This window comes from Manis javanica, chromosome 3 (genome assembly GCF_040802235.1).
Source record: "Manis javanica isolate MJ-LG chromosome 3, MJ_LKY, whole genome shotgun sequence".
NCBI classification, from domain to species: Eukaryota; Metazoa; Chordata; class Mammalia; order Pholidota; family Manidae; genus Manis; species Manis javanica.
The window spans coordinates 205,573,451-205,591,372 of NC_133158.1; the positions used below are offsets into that span (position 1 = coordinate 205,573,451).

General features: G+C 47.5%; 1 long non-coding RNA gene across 1 annotated transcript in view; it reads right to left on the minus strand.

The window, feature by feature from the left end:
- LOC118973571 (uncharacterized) overlaps positions 1-17,922 on the minus strand; it is an 87,694-nt gene that overhangs the window by 57,934 nt on the left and 11,838 nt on the right. The window contains exon 2 of the long non-coding RNA XR_005062983.2: positions 7,861-7,961. This is a non-coding gene — a long non-coding RNA (uncharacterized lncRNA). The remainder of the gene's footprint in view (positions 1-7,860; positions 7,962-17,922) is intronic.

Sequence of the window (17,922 nt, forward strand, 5' to 3'; positions counted from 1 at the left end):
ACAAATACAAGGGAACTGTGGCAAAGGTTACATGGGGCCCCTCTATACTATTTTTGAAGCGCCTCATAATTCTATAATCATTTCAAAATAAAGTTTAAAAAAATGTCAGAGTCCTGAAAGTGAAGTGGTTGTTAAAGAACTGTTCCAGATGGAAGGAGACAAGCAAGATGTGGCCGCTGGGTGCAACTCTTGACCCTGGGCTTGAACCTTTTGCTATGAAGGACATGATTGGGAAAATTGGGAGAAACTTGAAAGGGGTTTCTGGGTGAAGAATGCATGAGACTTGTCAGTACTATACATGCATTTTTTTTCTCTGTAAGTTTGAAATTGTTTTAAAGTAGAAAGTTAAAAAACAATCCATTGATTCATATGAGCTACAGTGATATATTGATGAAGATTTAGGACAGGGGCCAGATAATAAGTTCTTTTCCAGTTTTGTGAACCATATGGTCTCAGCTGCTACCACCCAACTCTGTTGCTACAGCACAGGAAGCTGCCAAAGAAAATATGTAAACAAGGAGGGGGAGCCAGGTTTGTTCTATGGTGGGCATGGGCTGTAACTTGCCAACTCCTGATTTTGTATAATGGGAGTTTCTTTATTGCCCAATTAGTGTGCATGAAGATTCTTCATAAAAAATATAATGTATGACATTATAATGGTGGATACATATAATTATGCATTTGTCCAAACCCAGAGAGAATGTACATCCCCAAGAGTGAACCTTAATGTAAACTTTGGACTTGGAGTGATTACGATGTGTCAGTGTAGAAGTCATCATTTGTAATAAATGTAGTACTTGGGTGGAGGATGTTTATAAAGGGGGAGGCTATGCATGTGTTGGGGTGGGAGCATATAGGAAATCTCTATACCTTACTCATAATTTTACTGTAAACCTAAAACTGCTCTAGAAAAATTAACTCTTAAAAACATAGATTCCTCATGAAGTCCAGGCAGCATTTCTTCCTTTTTTAGTCTCAAACCCAGCTCCCCATGCTCTTTATTCTCAAATGTGTCATTCTTGGCTAATTTTATATCTCCCGCTTTAAGAAAAAGACAGTAATGTTGTTATTTACTCCAAACACTGTGGTTCTTTGAAACCTGTTAGCCTTGAAATAATAAAGATGTTCTTGCCTCTTGCAGGTTCCTAAAATCACATATTTAATGCTAATTATATCATTGCGTATGACGCTGCGTCACCCACATGCTGCCCTGGATACGGGCTTCCAATAACTCTCAAAGCTGTTACAGTGCTTCTTGTGATGGTGACCACAGTGCAAATCTGCTCAGAGCATGCAGGAAAATGTAAATGTTACTTGATTTCTTGGTCGTGTTAGATTTACCATGTGAGTTTTATAGTATAAGTGCAGAACAACACATCTTCCAACTATATCTTCTTTTGAACTTTTGAAGCCATAATTACAGAATTCCTCATATGTGATCTCTCAACATCTTTGAGTGTTTACTGCACACATGCCTTCCTACACTCCCATCTGGGGCAATGAGAGACAAGGGGCCATGGGCAGGGTGAGAAAAGAGGTCTCCTTCACACAGGGAATGTCAGTTGCTCATTAGGCAGGTTTTAAGAGCAACGTGACACAGCACAGTGTCAGCATATCAGCCGGGGCAAGAAAGAGCACCATGAGAAGAGCCGCTAGCATTGTGAAGCATAGATCTCGACAGCCCCCTGGGAAAATAGGCACAGCCAACCCTTGAGGACTGCCTGATGCATGGCACAGAGGGATGAGGGTCCCCTTGGATGCCAGCAGCAGGGGTGCACAGTGTGAAAGGCACCTGCCATCACCCCCATCACTCTTGGGTGCTGTAGACCTGAGGCAGCCCTGCAAGCCGAATATGTTTGGGCAAGAGTCAGGGTACTGGCGGGAACACACCCAGATCAAGCCCAAGGGCTGCTGGCGGAACACTGAGGTAGAGCAGAGTCCAAAACTCACGCTCTGTCTGACATGAGTGAGCGTCACCGAAAGTCAGCAGCTGAAATTACACAGTGTCAAGAAAGAAACCCCATGCTGGTGTGTGAGAGAAACCCACTCCCCGGGCTGCCCTCCGGAGTCCAGCCTCAGGGCCCAGGACAGCCCCGTAGGTGTAAGTTCAAAGCTACTTCGGGTATTGCTCCAGCCCTGTGTAGGGAAGGTCAGAGAGTTCCCCAAAGGGGAGAAAGAGGACTGGGGCCCCCATGGGCCCTGGTCCATGCTTGTGGCACCCTGCCTAGACCCACTGCCGGAACCAGCTGGGCCTGGTATGGAGGGTGACTTAAAGTACTAGAGGCACAGATGACCAGGGTGGTTTTCCCAGCCTCCATCTGCTGCCTTTGCCGCATCCCAAGGAAACCATCACAAGATGTGAGACACATCGTCAGAGACAAACCAACCATGGGGTGCAAGGGTGGTGTTACTTATTTCTGCCTAGGGGGTGGGGATAAGGGGTATGAATGTAAACTGGGCCTCCAAGTAGAGGCAGCCACTGAATTAATTGCTGGGTACGGTCAGCAGAACTAGCAGGAAGTGCTGCTTGAGAAAAGAGATTCGGGAGATGAGCCCAGATGGGCAGCAAGGTCCAGGGCTGGCACGGGGGCAGGGGGCGGGGACCAGAGTGAAGGGTATTCTAAGTACCAAGAACTGCCAGGAAGGCCATGGTAATGGATGCTGAAAATGGCTTAGAAACACTGAAAAAGTTAAGTAATCTAAATGAAGAGGAGGGATGGAGGAAAATGAGATATGGCACTTTGAAGAGCCAGGGTGGGGCACATGCCACCCAAGACTCCTCTGCCTGGCCTGACCTCCTTTGGACACACATCATTATCTCTGCAGGAAAGGAAGTGAGCTCGCACGACTGTCAGAATCAGATAGTATGAGAACACAGGAAAATGACCAGATATTGGGTATGGGGAATAACGGGAACAGAAAAACTACTGTACTAATCGTGGGATTTTTTTCCTCTGTATTTTATGATGTTTTACCATCTTAAAATGCTTGCTGGCAGGGGAGAGACTGCCCCTCCCAGGGCTAGCCAGGTCTTAGAAATTGTAAATAACTTGTTAGGAGCACATCTTTCATTAATCTATACCCACCAACTCACTTACCTTGTACACCAGGCCAATATACCCTCCGCCCCCAATTGCCCCAGGGCTGAGTGCCAGGTAACTAGGGACCACCTGTATAGCCCAGGGTCAGCTAGGACCCTTCCAACTAGATAATCCTCAGTGGGTTTTCCTGCCCTGCTCTGCTCAAGGAGACCCCAGTAAAGATTCCAGCTCAGCTTTCCTCTCACTCCATCCTCTGCCTCCTGACCCGCACCTGGCACTCCCCTGCAGTCATGTGTGTCGTGTTAGAAAGATGACCCCGTCTAAGCTCTGTGAGTAAATTCTTCCTTCCAATACTCATTCTTTTTTTCCTCCTGTGACTGGACCATCATTACCATAATTATCCAGTATGTACATTCTTAGAACAACCATCTCTTCTTATTCATTATTAAGTGTTCTATGTGTCATTTCGTGATATTTTAGACTGGGAAGGGCAGAGGCTCCTTTTATAGAAATAGAAAATGAGCAAGCCAACTACATTTGAAGGTCAAGGTAATTCGTTTGATTAGGGGATGCTGAGTTTCGAGGGGCTAGCAGGATACCCAAGCATAGGAGGCCCCAAAACGGGAAATACAAGCCTGGAATGTTACCCAAAAAGGGTTGCCCTCTGGCCTAGCACCTACTCCAATCATTGAGAAGTTCCTGACTCTAGGTAAGCCCACACTCAAGTGTGCAGGGAACGTGGTGGGTATTGAGGAAGGGTTGATCAATCAATCAATGAACTGCAAAAGGCAGTGGACTGACCCTTGAGAAACATGTGTACAGTCTCACGATTGCCCCCAGTCCTTAGTAAAATCACTGTCCTTCCTAGACCTCAACTTCGTCCTCTGTAAATACTGGCATTGAACCACTGATGTCTAATCCTCCCTCCAGCCATAATCTCCACCCTTCTCCCTGCAGAGCCTCCAGTCTTTGAATTGAGCACCAAAGCATCTGTCTCACTTCAGCCCAAGGACAACTAGAAGGGGTAAATTGAAACTTTCTCCTCCCCAAACTACGAACACGTGGCACCCCCTTCCTTGGCCCACCCCATCCTCACCCCCAACCTGTATGTAAAGCTCCAGTGGCTCCTTACCTGACAGATGAGGGCCCCTTGTGAGGTCATCCCAGCCTGACTGTCCAGACCCTCCCATCCACGTGCCCCGTGCTCCCGTCGGAACCCCTGCAAAGGTCTTCAGGCCTTGCGCACCTGCTCGTCCACACCGCGGAGCCTTGCACGTCCTGGAGGCTTGCTCCCTCCACCTTACAGACTCATCCTATTCCTGGACCAGATCAAACGCATCCTCTCTGAAGTCCTATTTGATCCCATCAGGATGTGAGTTACCCAGTCCCCTCAGTGGTAAATCTACATTGCTCTCTGTGGCTCTTTCATTAATATCCGCCTTCCATGTCTGCACTAGAATCTCTGTGAAATCCAGGGCTGAGTGTTTAAATTCTTTGTGCACACTGCCATGACCACCACACCTCCAGCACACAGCCTGGTTGGTACTTTTGAGAAGTATTTTTTGAATGAATGGATGAATACCCCCACAGACCCTGGAACAGCCCCTTTGATAATACCCACCACATGTGCCACCGTCACTTAGGTTTATTCCCCCACTGTCCCAAGAACAAACCCCGAAGGCCAGAGCTAGCTGCCTGCTGATAGTAAGTGGGGAGCCACGGTGGCTGCTCTGGCTGAGGACTTAGATTCTCTGAGTAGGAGACCCTCACTTTCCTATTTTCAATTGAAGTCTTTAGGCAGGGCAACCTCTCTAAGCCTCAGTGTCTTTATATGTAAAAATGAATGAATGAGAGCACCTACGTCATCAGGTTGTTCCGGGCATCAATTGCAACCATCTGCCTAAAGTGCTCAGCAAAGCGCCTAGTAAACACTCGGTAAATATTAGCCATCATTTGTAGCCTTGGAGAGAACATTCGTGTTGGTGGCAGCAGAGGTTCCTCCAACACTTCTCGAGGTTCAGGCACAGTAGGGAATCAATTCTAGCCCCGTGTGATTGAGTGAGGGAGACGGCACTCTCCTTCTGGGGCTCTGCTCCCTGGCACAGCTCCAGGAACTGCCCCTTGTGTTCTAACAGCAGTGAGCCCAGGGGGGCTCCAGTCTTGTGTCCAGTCTGAGTCCTTGCAGAACATTCCTTCACCCAGGCAGCGGCAGCTCACCAAGGAAACTCAACTCGGTATCCTCTCTGCTGAATTTGATTCCATACATTGGTTGCCCTAAAAGGCTGAAATTACAGTGTTCATATTGAGGTAAAAATCCTTACCTCGGTGCTCCTGCTATTTGTTAAAACGTGTAAGAGCCATCTTGCATTAGAGGATGGAGGGAGCACACCTGGGCCCTGGGCTGCCAGCAGTACCTGAAGCACCTCTGCGCTGGGGGCAGAGAGCTGGGAACAGGCCTACAGCTGGGGGAGGGCTGAGATGTACACCGCATCTGCCCTGGGCTCCGGGGTTCCCTAAGATTCTGTTCATGAGTTTGGGGTCTTGAAAATGGAGGATGGAAAGCGGGGACAGAGGGTTGAAGTCTAATGTTGAGCTGAACTTAGTAGGAGGGATGAAAGCAGGGCCCTCCAGGCCTCACCACAACCGGGATATTCGCCCAGGTTGCTCGTTTGCAGGAATGGGAGTCTTGCCCCAAGCAGCACTCAGGCCCTCCAGCACTCCAGACTTACCATCCCCCAGCGCGTTCAGATTGTATCTACCTGATTTGCTGTCTCCTCAGCCAGCAACCTCTTTGCAAAGTTGTCTGATCAACTAAACTCTTCAAATAGCTAGTGCCAAAATGCATTTTAACTAGAAACTTCTGAATTTAGTCATGTCCCATTCAAAGGAATGACTTTCTAATGATGAAATTTCAACCTAAAGCACACCAGTCCTGGAGAGATTTGGAAGCAGGTTAGCTGTTAAGAATAGCTCAAATCGCTGGGGGAAAACTGTTCGTTCTTGCTGTGTCTTCACCCAACCCTGCTTCTTGCAGAGAAGGCACAGCAAGGAAATATTAGTGCTAGCTGAGAAAAGGAAGCATGTTTCTATTTTTAGGATTCCTTGTAAGCTGACCCCCCCAACCACTGAAGGAATTTTTCAGATGAAGAATCACATGTAGGCTGTGACTTATCCAAGATCACACTGTTCACAAACTGGCTCCCTGACTCTGACTCTTGGCCAGGTGGTGTGAAAGACAGCTAACCCCTGCACACCACCACCAGGGACTGCAGTAATGTAAAGACACCTGCAGAACTTTTCTCTTCCTTGGGAGAATCATGTAACATAACATCAGATAGTAAATATCTCCTCTGCCACAGTTTTCCTGTTCACTGTCAAGACTTGAGCACTGAAAGCTAGCAAGGGAGCAGAAACAGAAAATTCCAGGAGTTCTGGGTACCAGGCAGGTTTAAATGATGGTAGTCACAGCTCATCTTTCTCAGTAACTGGAGGAGGCACCCTGAGCCACATAAAACAAAGAACCTGAATGTTACAACCTCGCTTTGAAGAAGCTCTGCCTTAGCTGAGTTCAAAGGGAATGAAAAACTAGGTCAGTTGCCCAGGGTTTTTAAAGACAAAAAAAGAAAGGGGAAAAAAGTCCTATTTCTAATGAAATTGATGTCTTCCATCCTCCATTGTCTTGGTTCCTAACTATGAAATAAATAAACCAGTAAGTTCTGGGTCCATATCAAAGGCATAAGTCTGAATATCCAAGAATCGGCAGCTACTTTAAGCCACTCCCACCCTGGCCCACCCACTTGTCCTCTCGGTCCCTGCTGGGCAGCAGTCTGTGCTGAAGAACACCACGGGTGGGGGGAGTCGTGTCCTCGGAGATTGGAGTCACCTCTGGGTGGCTCAGCATGGAGCCAACCTCCACCCATGGGGATGGCTGCTCTGTCTTCTCTCCTTTCATTCATTCATTCATTCACCAAATGTTTATACATCAACTCCGCTGTGCCAGGTCCTTCTACCCTGATCACCCCAGGACTTATAAGCTGCTAATTCCAGCACTCATGAAGGGGTCCCCGGCCCTAGTACTTTGCACACGGCATCTCACCTGTGTGTTAAAGCAAGCCTCCAAGAAAGGTGTGATTTTCCCCAGTTCACAAGAAGGCTCTGAGGATCATAAAGGACCCTAGGCCCAAGCACATGTTCCACCTCCAAAGCCAGAGTTCTTTCTGCATCAAGGTCCATCCCAGCTCAGAGGCATGTGGCTGCTGGCCTCCACATTCAGCCATGCCCGGCATGCCCACCTTGTCCTCTTCACCCACCCCCAAGTGGAGTTTGTGTTTCTCATTCCCACTGTACTGTGAGCTTCATGGAGAGTTGTGACATCTTACTCACTTTTTGAAGAAAGCGTCTTTAATTAAATAAAAACCTCTCAAAAAGGCAGGTGACCCCAACAGGGCTAGCTGAGAACGGGAGGGTGGGGAGGAACACTGTCTTCCTGCCCCCCAGTCTGGTTCTGTGAATTTCCTTCAGACCTTTTATCAGACCAATTTCCAGCAGAACAGATGGCATGCTCAAAGGAGAAGTTGGCACAGGGCCTATTAGGGGATGTGGGAAATCACCAAGGGATGGGATGCGCCTGGGACCAGCAACAGCAGGAAGCCAGCATTGCCACAGTACTTGAAGGGTATGGGACAAGGACTGGGGTAACCTGCATGGGTGAAAGTGAGAGTGTGAGAGAGCAGCCAGCCGGTGGGAGCTGTCTGCATGGATGCAGCCCCTGACTGAAGTGCAGGCAGGGATGGAAGGGGCCAGGGGGATAAATACCTACCTCCCACTCCAGCTCTCTCTACCCACTGAGTCCACCAGACAGCCGGGGAGTCCAGGCAACACCCTCCAGATGAGGTCCACCTCCAGGACACAGAACAGACCCTGAAAGAAAGAGAATGGGTAGGGGAAGAGAAGGGGCTTGGCAGTGGAGAGAAACCAGCACAGCCTGCCCTTTTAAAGACCCTGACACCCTCCCAAATGCTGCTCCAGACCTGCTTCTTGGAAGACCTAATGGCGCATGGCCAGTAATCAGGCCGGCCGTTCCAGCCCTCACCTGGTGCTTCTAAATCAATGGTCTTGTTCCCAGGCCATCACTGCCCTAATGAACGGAGCAGAAGTGAATAGAGAGCAAAGAGATATTTCTCAAGTGAAACGTCTTAAGTCAGCAATGCTTTATTGAATAACTACTGTGTGCTAGACATTTATACTCAGGTAACTGAGATGCTCTGTGGTCCAGTTCTCCCAGGAACTCATGATTTTATTGAAGAAACTGGTCATGTGCTTGAAAAGTCAAATAATACCAAAGACCCTGTGCTCAAGGGCCCATTGGGCAGTGCCATGTAGGGAAAACAAAGGACTGCGGTCAGGCCCTCTGGAGTGTGCCCCGGTCTAGCTGTCTCCCCACCCACATGACCCGAACAATTCATACCTCCTCGGTTTACCCTTCAGTTAAAGAGGAGGTGGGCCCAAATAACCATGGCTTGGCTGCATAGTTTTGTGCAGCTTTGAAGGACAGAGAACGTGAGTGTTTTGTGATTCCCACAGAGCAAGGTGGCCTGCAGTGGTCAGGGAGGCTCCAAAGAGACGGCGGGCCTTAAACTGGGCCCAGAAGGCCAGGCAGTATATTGGCAAAGGCAGAGCTGGTAGGGAGGAATGTCCAGGCAGAGGAAATGGTGTGAGCAATGGCGTGGAGGCTGGAGGCACCCGGCCCCTGTGGTTGGAACAGCAGGGGCCAGGGCTCCAGATGTGCCTTAAAATCAAACTAATGCAGTCCCTAAGGCGCCTGAGTGGCGTGAGGAGGAGGGAGGTGGCAAGCAGAAGATGATGTGTCCCTCCCCAGGTGTGAACCGGCCCACCAATGAAACCTGAAACTTGCTTTCCTTCGCTTTGCTGAAGAGGAAGGGTGAGAACCTGGGAAATCAAATCAGAGTAAAGTCTGGATAGTTAACCCGGGAATCAATTAGCCTAGAGTTATTTCTACAACACGAATCAGATTAAGTCACCCTCTTGCTCATAAGCCTTCCATGGTTCCTTCTGCCTATGGGACGAATTCCAAACTTCCTTAGCTTGACATACAATCGTGCCCAATCTCACATGGCAATGCTGCCCCTCCCTGCGCTGAGCACGCTGCTGGCCAGGGCATTCACCTCTTCCCTGAAACAATTCTCCTCGTACGTGAACCACTCACTCGTTTGTCCAGTAAAGATGTATGCAGCATTTATTAAGCATCTACTACAGGTCAGGCCTGATGTTAACAAAGCAATCAGGACAGACACAGCCCCTCTTTTCCTGGCACTTAGAGTATGGAGAAGGAGATGGGGTTTAAACAATAATTACTACTGTGATCATTGCTAAGAGGAAAAGGGTGCAGGGTGCTCTGAGATCTAACGAGAGCCAGGGAAATCTCCCTGTGGATGCCTGAAGGGTGAGTAGGACTCAATTAGGCAATGGCAGGACAGACATGGGGGGCAAGAAAGGGGGCACTCTGGTCAGAGGGTACAGCAGGTGTGACACCCTTGAGCTGGACCAGGCTCGGTGAAGCCACAGCAGCCCTCACTGGGGTGTGCGTCAGGGGGCACCCCCTAGATGTGACTGCAGGCTTCCCAGAGCCTGGTAAAGCATGGTTTATGTTATTCTGAGGGCAACAAAATGCCACCAGGGTTGTGAGCACAGGAATGGTGTGATCATATTTGTATCCGATCATTGTATGGAAAATGGAATGTGAAGGAAACAAAATTCCTCATTTTGATGTCTGCTTCCAATCCCTCTCCCTGTGGCAAATGGTTGGTTTGTTTCTCCAGGGCCTACATCTTCTATGGGGCCTTTCGTGGCCCCATCAGGCCAAGTAACCACTCCTGTCAGCTCCCTGTCTTCACCAGATACTGCAAAACTCTGTTTTAATATGGATTACACTGTATTGTGAATTCTTATTCTACCAATATCCCCCCAGTAGATTATCAGGGCAGGCACAGAATTTTTTTTTAATCTATGTGCCTCTGAGACCTCCCAGAGATCCTGAGACCTTACAGATAACAAATGGATATCTATTAGCTAACTGATGAAGTGAGTGAAATGCTCAGACCTCTGTGGAACACCTCCTGTGGTCCACCCCTCTCTGAAACTGCATCTCCATACACATAATGTCCAAATTTTTCTCCAAAGCCTGAAAGATCCTTTCAAACCTGCACTGATAGACTCCCAGTGCTAGCCAGAGCCTGCTGACACCGGGACAGAGCCTGCCTTAGAGGGGATCCAGGGCACAGGGTGGAGGGCAGCAGGGCAGCAGCCAGTTCCTTTCGTAGAACTCAAACCCAAAGAAAGATATTACAGAGAGACTGATATTCAATGGTGAATGTGTTTAGCTTAAGGGGAGAGTGGGAGCAGGCAGTCTTTCTGATGAGCAATACATGTCTGCAGTCCATGGTATTTGGTCACAAGAAAAACAAAATGCACCAAAAAAGAAAACTACAGACCAATATCCCTGATGAACGTAGATGCAAAAATACTAAACAAAATATTAGCAAACCGAATTCAAAAATATATCAAAAGGTTCATACACCATGACCAAGTGGGATTCATCCCAGGGATGCAAGGATGGTACAACATTTGAAAATCCATCAACATCATCCACCACATCAACAAAAAAAAAGACAAAAACCACATGATCATCTCCGTAGATGCTGAAAAAGCATTCAACAAAATTCAACATCCATTCATGATAAAACTCTCAACAAAATGGGTATAGAGGGCAAGTACCTCAACATAATAAAGGCCATATATGATAAACCCACAGCCAACATCATACTGAACAGCGAGAAGCTGAAAGCTTTTCCTCTGAGATCAGGAACAAGACAGGGATACCCACTCTCCCCACTGTTATTCAACGTAGTACTGGAGGTCCTAGCCACGGCAATTAGACAAAACAAAGAAATACAAGGAATCCAGATGGGTAAAGAAGAAGTTAAACTGTCACTATTTGCAGATGACATGATATTGTACGTAAAAAAACCCTAAAGACTCCACTCCGAAACTACTAGAACTAATACTGGATTTCAGCAAAGTTGCAGGATACGAAATTAACACACAGAAATCTGTGGCTTCCTTATACACTAACAATAAACTAATAGAAAGAAATCAGGAAGACAATTCCATTCACAATAGCATCAAAAAGAATAAAATACCTAGAAATAAACCTAACCAAGGAAGTGAAAGACCTATACCCTGAAAACTACAAGACACTCTTAAAAGAAATTAAAGAGGTCACTAACAAATGTAAACTCATTCCATGATCCTGGCTAGGAAGAATTAATATTGTCAAAATGGCCATCCTGCCCAAGACAATATACAGATTCGATGCAATCCCTATCAAATTACCAACAGCGTTCTTCAATGAACTGGAACAAATAGTTCAAAAATTCATATGGAAACACCAAAGACCCCGAATAGCTAAAGCAATCCTGAGAAGGAAGAATAAAGTGGGGGGGGATCTCACTCCCCAACTTCAAGCTCTACTACAAAGCCACAGTAATCAAGACAATTTGGTACTGGCACAAGAACAGAGCCACAGACCAATGGAACAGAATAGAGACTCCAAACATTAACCCAAACATATATGGTCAACTAATATTCGATAAAGGGGCCATGGACATACAATGGGGAAATGACAGTCTCTTCAACAGATGGTGCTGGCAAAACTGGACAGCTACATGTAAGAGAATGAAACTGGATCACTGTCTAACCCATACACAAAAGTAAATTCGAAATGGATCAAAGACCTGAATGTAAGTCATGAAACTATCAAACTCTTAGAAAAAAACATAGGCAAAAATCTCTTAGACATAAACATGAGTGACCTCTTCTTGAACATATCTCCCTGGGCAAGGGAAACAAAAGCAAAAATGAACAAGTGGGACTATATCAAGCTGAAAAGCTTCTGTACAGCAAAGGACACCATCAATAGAACAAAAAGGTATCCTTATATTCATAAATGACAGATCTGATAAAGGGTTGACATCCAAAATACATAAAGAGCTCACACACCTCAACAAACAAAAAGCAAATATTATAATTAAAAAATGGGCACAGGAGCTGAATAGACAGTTCTCTAAAGAAGAAATTCAGATGGCCAACAGACACATGAAAAGATGCTCCACATCACTTGTCATCAGAGAAATGCAAATTAAAACCACAATGAGATATCATCTCACACCAGTAAGGATGGCTACCATCCAAAAGACAAACAACAACAAATGTTGGTGAGGTTGTGGAGAAAGGGGAACCCTCCTACACTGCTGGTGGGAATGTAAATTAGTTCAACCATTGTGGAAAGCAGTATGGAGGTTCCTCAAAATGCTCAAAATAGAAATACCATTTGACCCAGGAATTCCACTTCTAGGAATTTACCCTAAGAATGCAGCACTCCAGTTTGAAAAAGACAGATGCACCCCTTTGTTTATCGCTGCACTATTTACAATAGCTAAGATATGGAAGCAACCTAAATGTCCATCAGTAGATGAATAAAGAAGATGTGGTACATATACACAATGGAATATTACTCAGCTATAAGAAAAAAACAGATCCTACCATTTGCAACAACATGGATGGAGCTAGAGGGTTTATGCTCAGTGAAATAAGCTAGGCAGAGAAAGACAAGTACCAAATGATTTCACTCATATGTGGAGTATAAGAACGAAGGAAAACTGAAGGAACAAAACAGCAGCAGAATCACAGAACCCAAGAATGGACTAACAGTTACCAAAGGGAAAGGGACTGGGGAGGACGGGTGGGAAGAGAGGAGGGATAAGGGTGGGGAAACATAAAGAGGGCATTACGATTAGCATGTATAATGTGTGGGGCGCAGTTAGAGGGAGGGATGTGCAACACAGAGAAGACAAGTAGTGAGTCTACAGCATTTTACTACGCAGATGGACAGTGACTATGAAGGGGTATGTGGGGGGGACTTGGTGAAGTGGGGAGCCTAGTAAACATAATGTCCTTCATGTAATTGTAGATTAATGATACCAAAATAAAAATAATATAATAAATAAAAAAAGAAAAAAAAATGGCAGATTGCCTCTGTGGCCCAGGTTCAAGGGCACCTGACAGAAACCAGCCCCTGCGGCTTTCAGGCTCTTTGCTTTCTGTGCACAGGACCAAAGAACAGGAGCCCCACATTCACCTACACGGGACGGGAGACACACGTCCGCTGCATTTACATTCCCGTGTGCACACAGTGTTTCCAAGTCCTGGGATGTGATGTTGATGAAAGAGAGTTAATTCAATTTCAACAGAGAAATTGATTAATGGACTGGATTAAAAGAAGTCCCTTGTGTCCACAGCCTTCACCCAGCATACCAATCGGTGTTATCTCCCCAGTTTTCTCCTTCCTTCCTCACTTGGCACTCTGACAACACACACTGGGGCCCAGTGGGAAGACAGACGGAGGGAGGAGAGATAAGATGAAAGAAGCCACAGATTAGGGATGGAGCCCACCTCTATATTTAATTAGTTCTATTAATTTTTTTAAAAAATAATGAAAGAGCCCTGTGGGGAATATACCAATCTGGGGGTTGTTGTAGCAATTGGCAACAGTTTGGGAGCAGGGACTCTGCCAGTCCTTCAGAGCCTTGTGACCTTTCCTTCAGCGGGAAGGAGATAAGGTGCCCTGCCCTGCTCACCCAGAAATATACCAGCAGTCACAGCCTCCTTGAAGCACCAGTTGGTGTAAGGGTGAGACCTGGAGGCACAGCAGAACCAGGCTACGCCTTGCCCCAGGCTGCCCTCCCAGCGCCCATCAGAGGACACCCAAGGAGGGTGGGCAGCTCCCTCCCCAGAGGAGGGATTTCTTCTGCCTCCTTACCTGCCAGGTTGGTGGAAGAACTGGAGTCAGGGGATGGGCCATGCGGCTCTGGAGAGCCCTTCCTGACCCCAGCCTTGCTGGTGAGGGTGGTATTCACGGCAACTTCCCCTCTCAGACCAATATTTGTAAGATCCTTGCACTTTTCACAGGCCTCCCAAATTTGTGACCAGCTTTGAATCTACATTCTGAATCATAAACGTAGGCCCTGGTGCCATGATCTGAAAGTGTCCCCCCAAAACTCCTGTGTTGAAGCCCTAATCCCCAGGGTGCTGGTATTTGGAGTTGGAGCTGTGGAAAGTGGTGAGGTCATGATGGTGGAGCCCCCATCAATGGGATTAGTGCCCTTATAAAGGAGGCCCCAGAGAGCTCTCCCCTTCCACCACAGGAAGAAACAGCAAGAAGACAGCCATCCATGAAACCGCTTTGAATGCACCCAATCTGCTGGCCCCTTAATCTTGGACTTCCAGCTTCCAGAGCTGTGAGCAATATGTGTATTCAGTTTAAGACACCCATTCCATGGTATTTGGTTACAAGACACCCAGAAAAATTATTACATCCACTGAAAGAAATCAATAAATATGCTGTTTGGGTGTATGCACCTGCCACGAGGCAACTCACTGCGAGCAAGTTCCCCTGAGCGTGATGACACCAGGCAGGGAGAGTGGGTGCCGCCTCCTGGCTCCACCCTCCCTACTCACCGTAAGAAACAGGCTCCATCAGTGTCCATGTCAATAACCTAGTCCTTCATGGCTTTAGTTGAAAGCAGCTTGCTCTGGCTTTTGATTTATGCTGCCTGCCACGCCGCACCCCTTCCCTGTGCCTTGGGGGAGGGCACAGGGAAGAAGGGCCAGTGGAGGCCCAGCAGGCATGGCTGGTGCATCTCTCAAACAAATGCTGATGAATTATTCAAATGAGCCTTTAAATGTTAGACAATATTGCATCACAAAATAAATTAATGATGATTTTAAAAAAAGAATGAAATCTCAGTTCGTTGAAAAACATTGCAAATGGACGGTCTTGTCTTTATTAAAGAAAACTGAAATCTCATTTTAAATAAGAATCGGTCATGACAGCTACAGAGCCATCTCAGTGACTCCATGATCACACGCCCCCTAAACAATCACATCTGCCAGCTGCCTGCCTTATCTTTTTCAATTAAAATTCTGCTCCTATTGTTGGAAGGTTAACTTTGAACTTACAAGGCTATGTAGGTCACTTGGGTATGGAGTCAGCTGGCTGTAAATATGCATAAATTAGCGTCATTTATCTCACATGGGGTTTCCGAGAAGAACAGTGAGCACCTCTGTAAGCACCTGGGTGGATTACCTTTTTTCTGATACCAAGGAAGGAAAATGTCATTCAAGAATGCTAAGAATCTCAAGGCTTTACATTTTTGAGAGGAAAAAAACAAGAATTCCTTTATTGGCTGAAGATAAAATACAGGAAGGAGTAGAGGACTTGATATTTGTTTATTAAGGAAATAGAATTTCCATTCATTCATTTGAAAGGCTTCCCAGCCCACGCTGTGCTTGTGTGGCCTGGCATGGCCCTGAGGCAGCGCTAAGGCACAGCAGGGGGCCATCTGAGAGCTCACAGGGTGTGCCCTGCCCAGCAGCTCCAGGCAAAGGGAGGGGATCTCATAACTCTTAAAGACCTCAACTCATACTTCACCCCCTTACCCTGAACAAGGCCCTCTCCCACATGTCAGGTAGTCTATGTAGCTCCACAGGTAGGGACCAAAACTAAAAGCCCTACAGGGGAGCAGGGATCCATGAAGGAAAAGTAAAGGCCACCAAAATAGGGGACTTGAGGCCATCGCGAGACCAACTCTGTTCACTGCACAGTCTCACTTCAGGTGGATTCTGCTCTTTCTGTCCCTTCACAAGGGAGGTGATTCAAGAAAACTGGCAGATCCTCAACCCGCAGAAGACAAACCACTTTCCCATCTCATAATTGCACCAATCACAAAGCACTCACTTTGTGTCGGGCACTGGAGGGGCAACGATGAACCAGCGGTGTGCATGCGCTGAGGGAGCCGACAGCGGTGGGAGGTCCCAGCAGGCAGCAGGCAGTCCTGGGCAGCGGGGAGCCAGGAGGAAGGACCTAGCCCAAGCCTCACCCCACCCCAACTCAGGAGGCGTCACCAGAGGAAGGCTGGGAGCAAGGTGGGAGCAGAGCGGGGCCTGGGAGCCGGCAGGAGCAACACACACAGCCAAGGGGACCATCTCGGGGACATCTGGCTGAACGTTCAAGGGGCCTGGCTGGTCTCCTTATGTAACCAACATGTCCTTCATCTCTAAACTCCACCTTGTGGCTCCTCTTTGCCTAAGGATTTGTGACAATCCTTATGCCTTTCTCTTCTCTCATGACCCTTCTCCAGAGGTTCAGTGCAGCACTGGAAACTGCCTAGTCCAACGACAAACTATGTGCGTACGGAGAAGGGATGCCTCAAGCAGCAAGTAAGCCAGGCTTTCAAAAGCTCCACAAAGGGGAAAGAGGCCAGGGTTTGTCCTAAAGCCTAGGAAGGAGAGTGGGGACTCATGGAACCTCCTGGGTGCCCTCCACACCTGGCTTGAGGCAGTGAAGACCATCATCACTTCCCATTAACTGACTGGTGCACACAGCAGGGTCCAGGGGCCTTTTGGTTGGGATCTGGGGAGGGACCAGCCCTTCATGACAGACCTCCAGCTGGTGACCAGGGGAGGGGGACCAGGTGCATATTGTGGAGATGAGCAGGGCATTAAGGCCTCAAGCCAGGGGGGTTCACGGCCTGGGGAAACCTGGTTAGCACATTCATTTTGCCAGTGAGTAGACAGACCCAGAGAGGAGAGGGCAAAGGGCACTGACTGTACAGGTTTCAATCAAACAAACTCCACAAAAGCAAGAAACAACCCTATTATACCTCTTTGAATACCTATATTACTGGACACACAAAAAATAATCAATACAGAAATGTGACCCCCGCAGAAGCTCCTCCTTACCCCAGAACAAAGTTGAACAACCCGTGACCATCAGGACTCTACCTGTCCAGCCTCAAATCCCACCCAGCTGGGCACTCTGATCCCAGCTGCCTCCCAGGGCCCACCTCCCCCCCACCCAAACATCACACCCTCATACCCACACCTCCCTACTTACACACTGTCACTTCTCTGCCCCACCTTCCAGCCAGCCAGTCTGAACTAGCTCCAGTCCCCTGAACATGCCACAGCGTCTGATGCATCTAAGCTTTACACAAGATCTTCTCTCTGTTTCAGGGACTCCTCCCCGCCCTATATAATCCTTATTGTGTTGGAAAATTCCTGCTTGTCCTTAAGACCCAGGTCACAGGTCAGCTTGTCAGGAAATCCTTATCTGAGCTCAGACAACCCCTGTCCAGCATATGCCTCTATCACACTACGTATCATTCTGTTCAACCAGCACCAACGGTGCTCTTATCTCTTCTTCTTTCACCCTAGACTGAGGACTAGAGCTGCAGCCATGGTATGTACCTCTGAATAAGCACGGTGATTGATGAACCCACAAACAAACAAAAAATGAATGAATGATAAGCTCCAACTCAAGTTGTAGGGATAGCCAAGGAGGTTCCTCAGCCATGTGTCACATGAGAGAAGTCAAAACTGCCCACCCACCAGGTCTGCGTCCAACTGTTTCTCCTTTCTCTGCACCCCTGTCTGGCCTCCCTTTGGGGACCTTACGTTTGTGGATAGAAGTCAAAGGATTGACTCATAGTTCTGCCTTAGCTGCTGTCTTGTCCCGGGCACCTAAGTACCTAACTATACCCTAAAAATGAGCTTGCATGCCCAGTCTCTTCCCACTGGCCTTCACCAGCTGCAGGCTTTGCAGAGGACCCCCAGGCCCACAAAGCTGCCCCCATCAGCACAGACTCCCTTGTGAAGAAGGAAGCAAATATTTTCAGAACAAATGAAATAGAGAGATAAGAGAATTCTCACAGGGGTCCTTACGGAAGGATGATCACTTTATCTA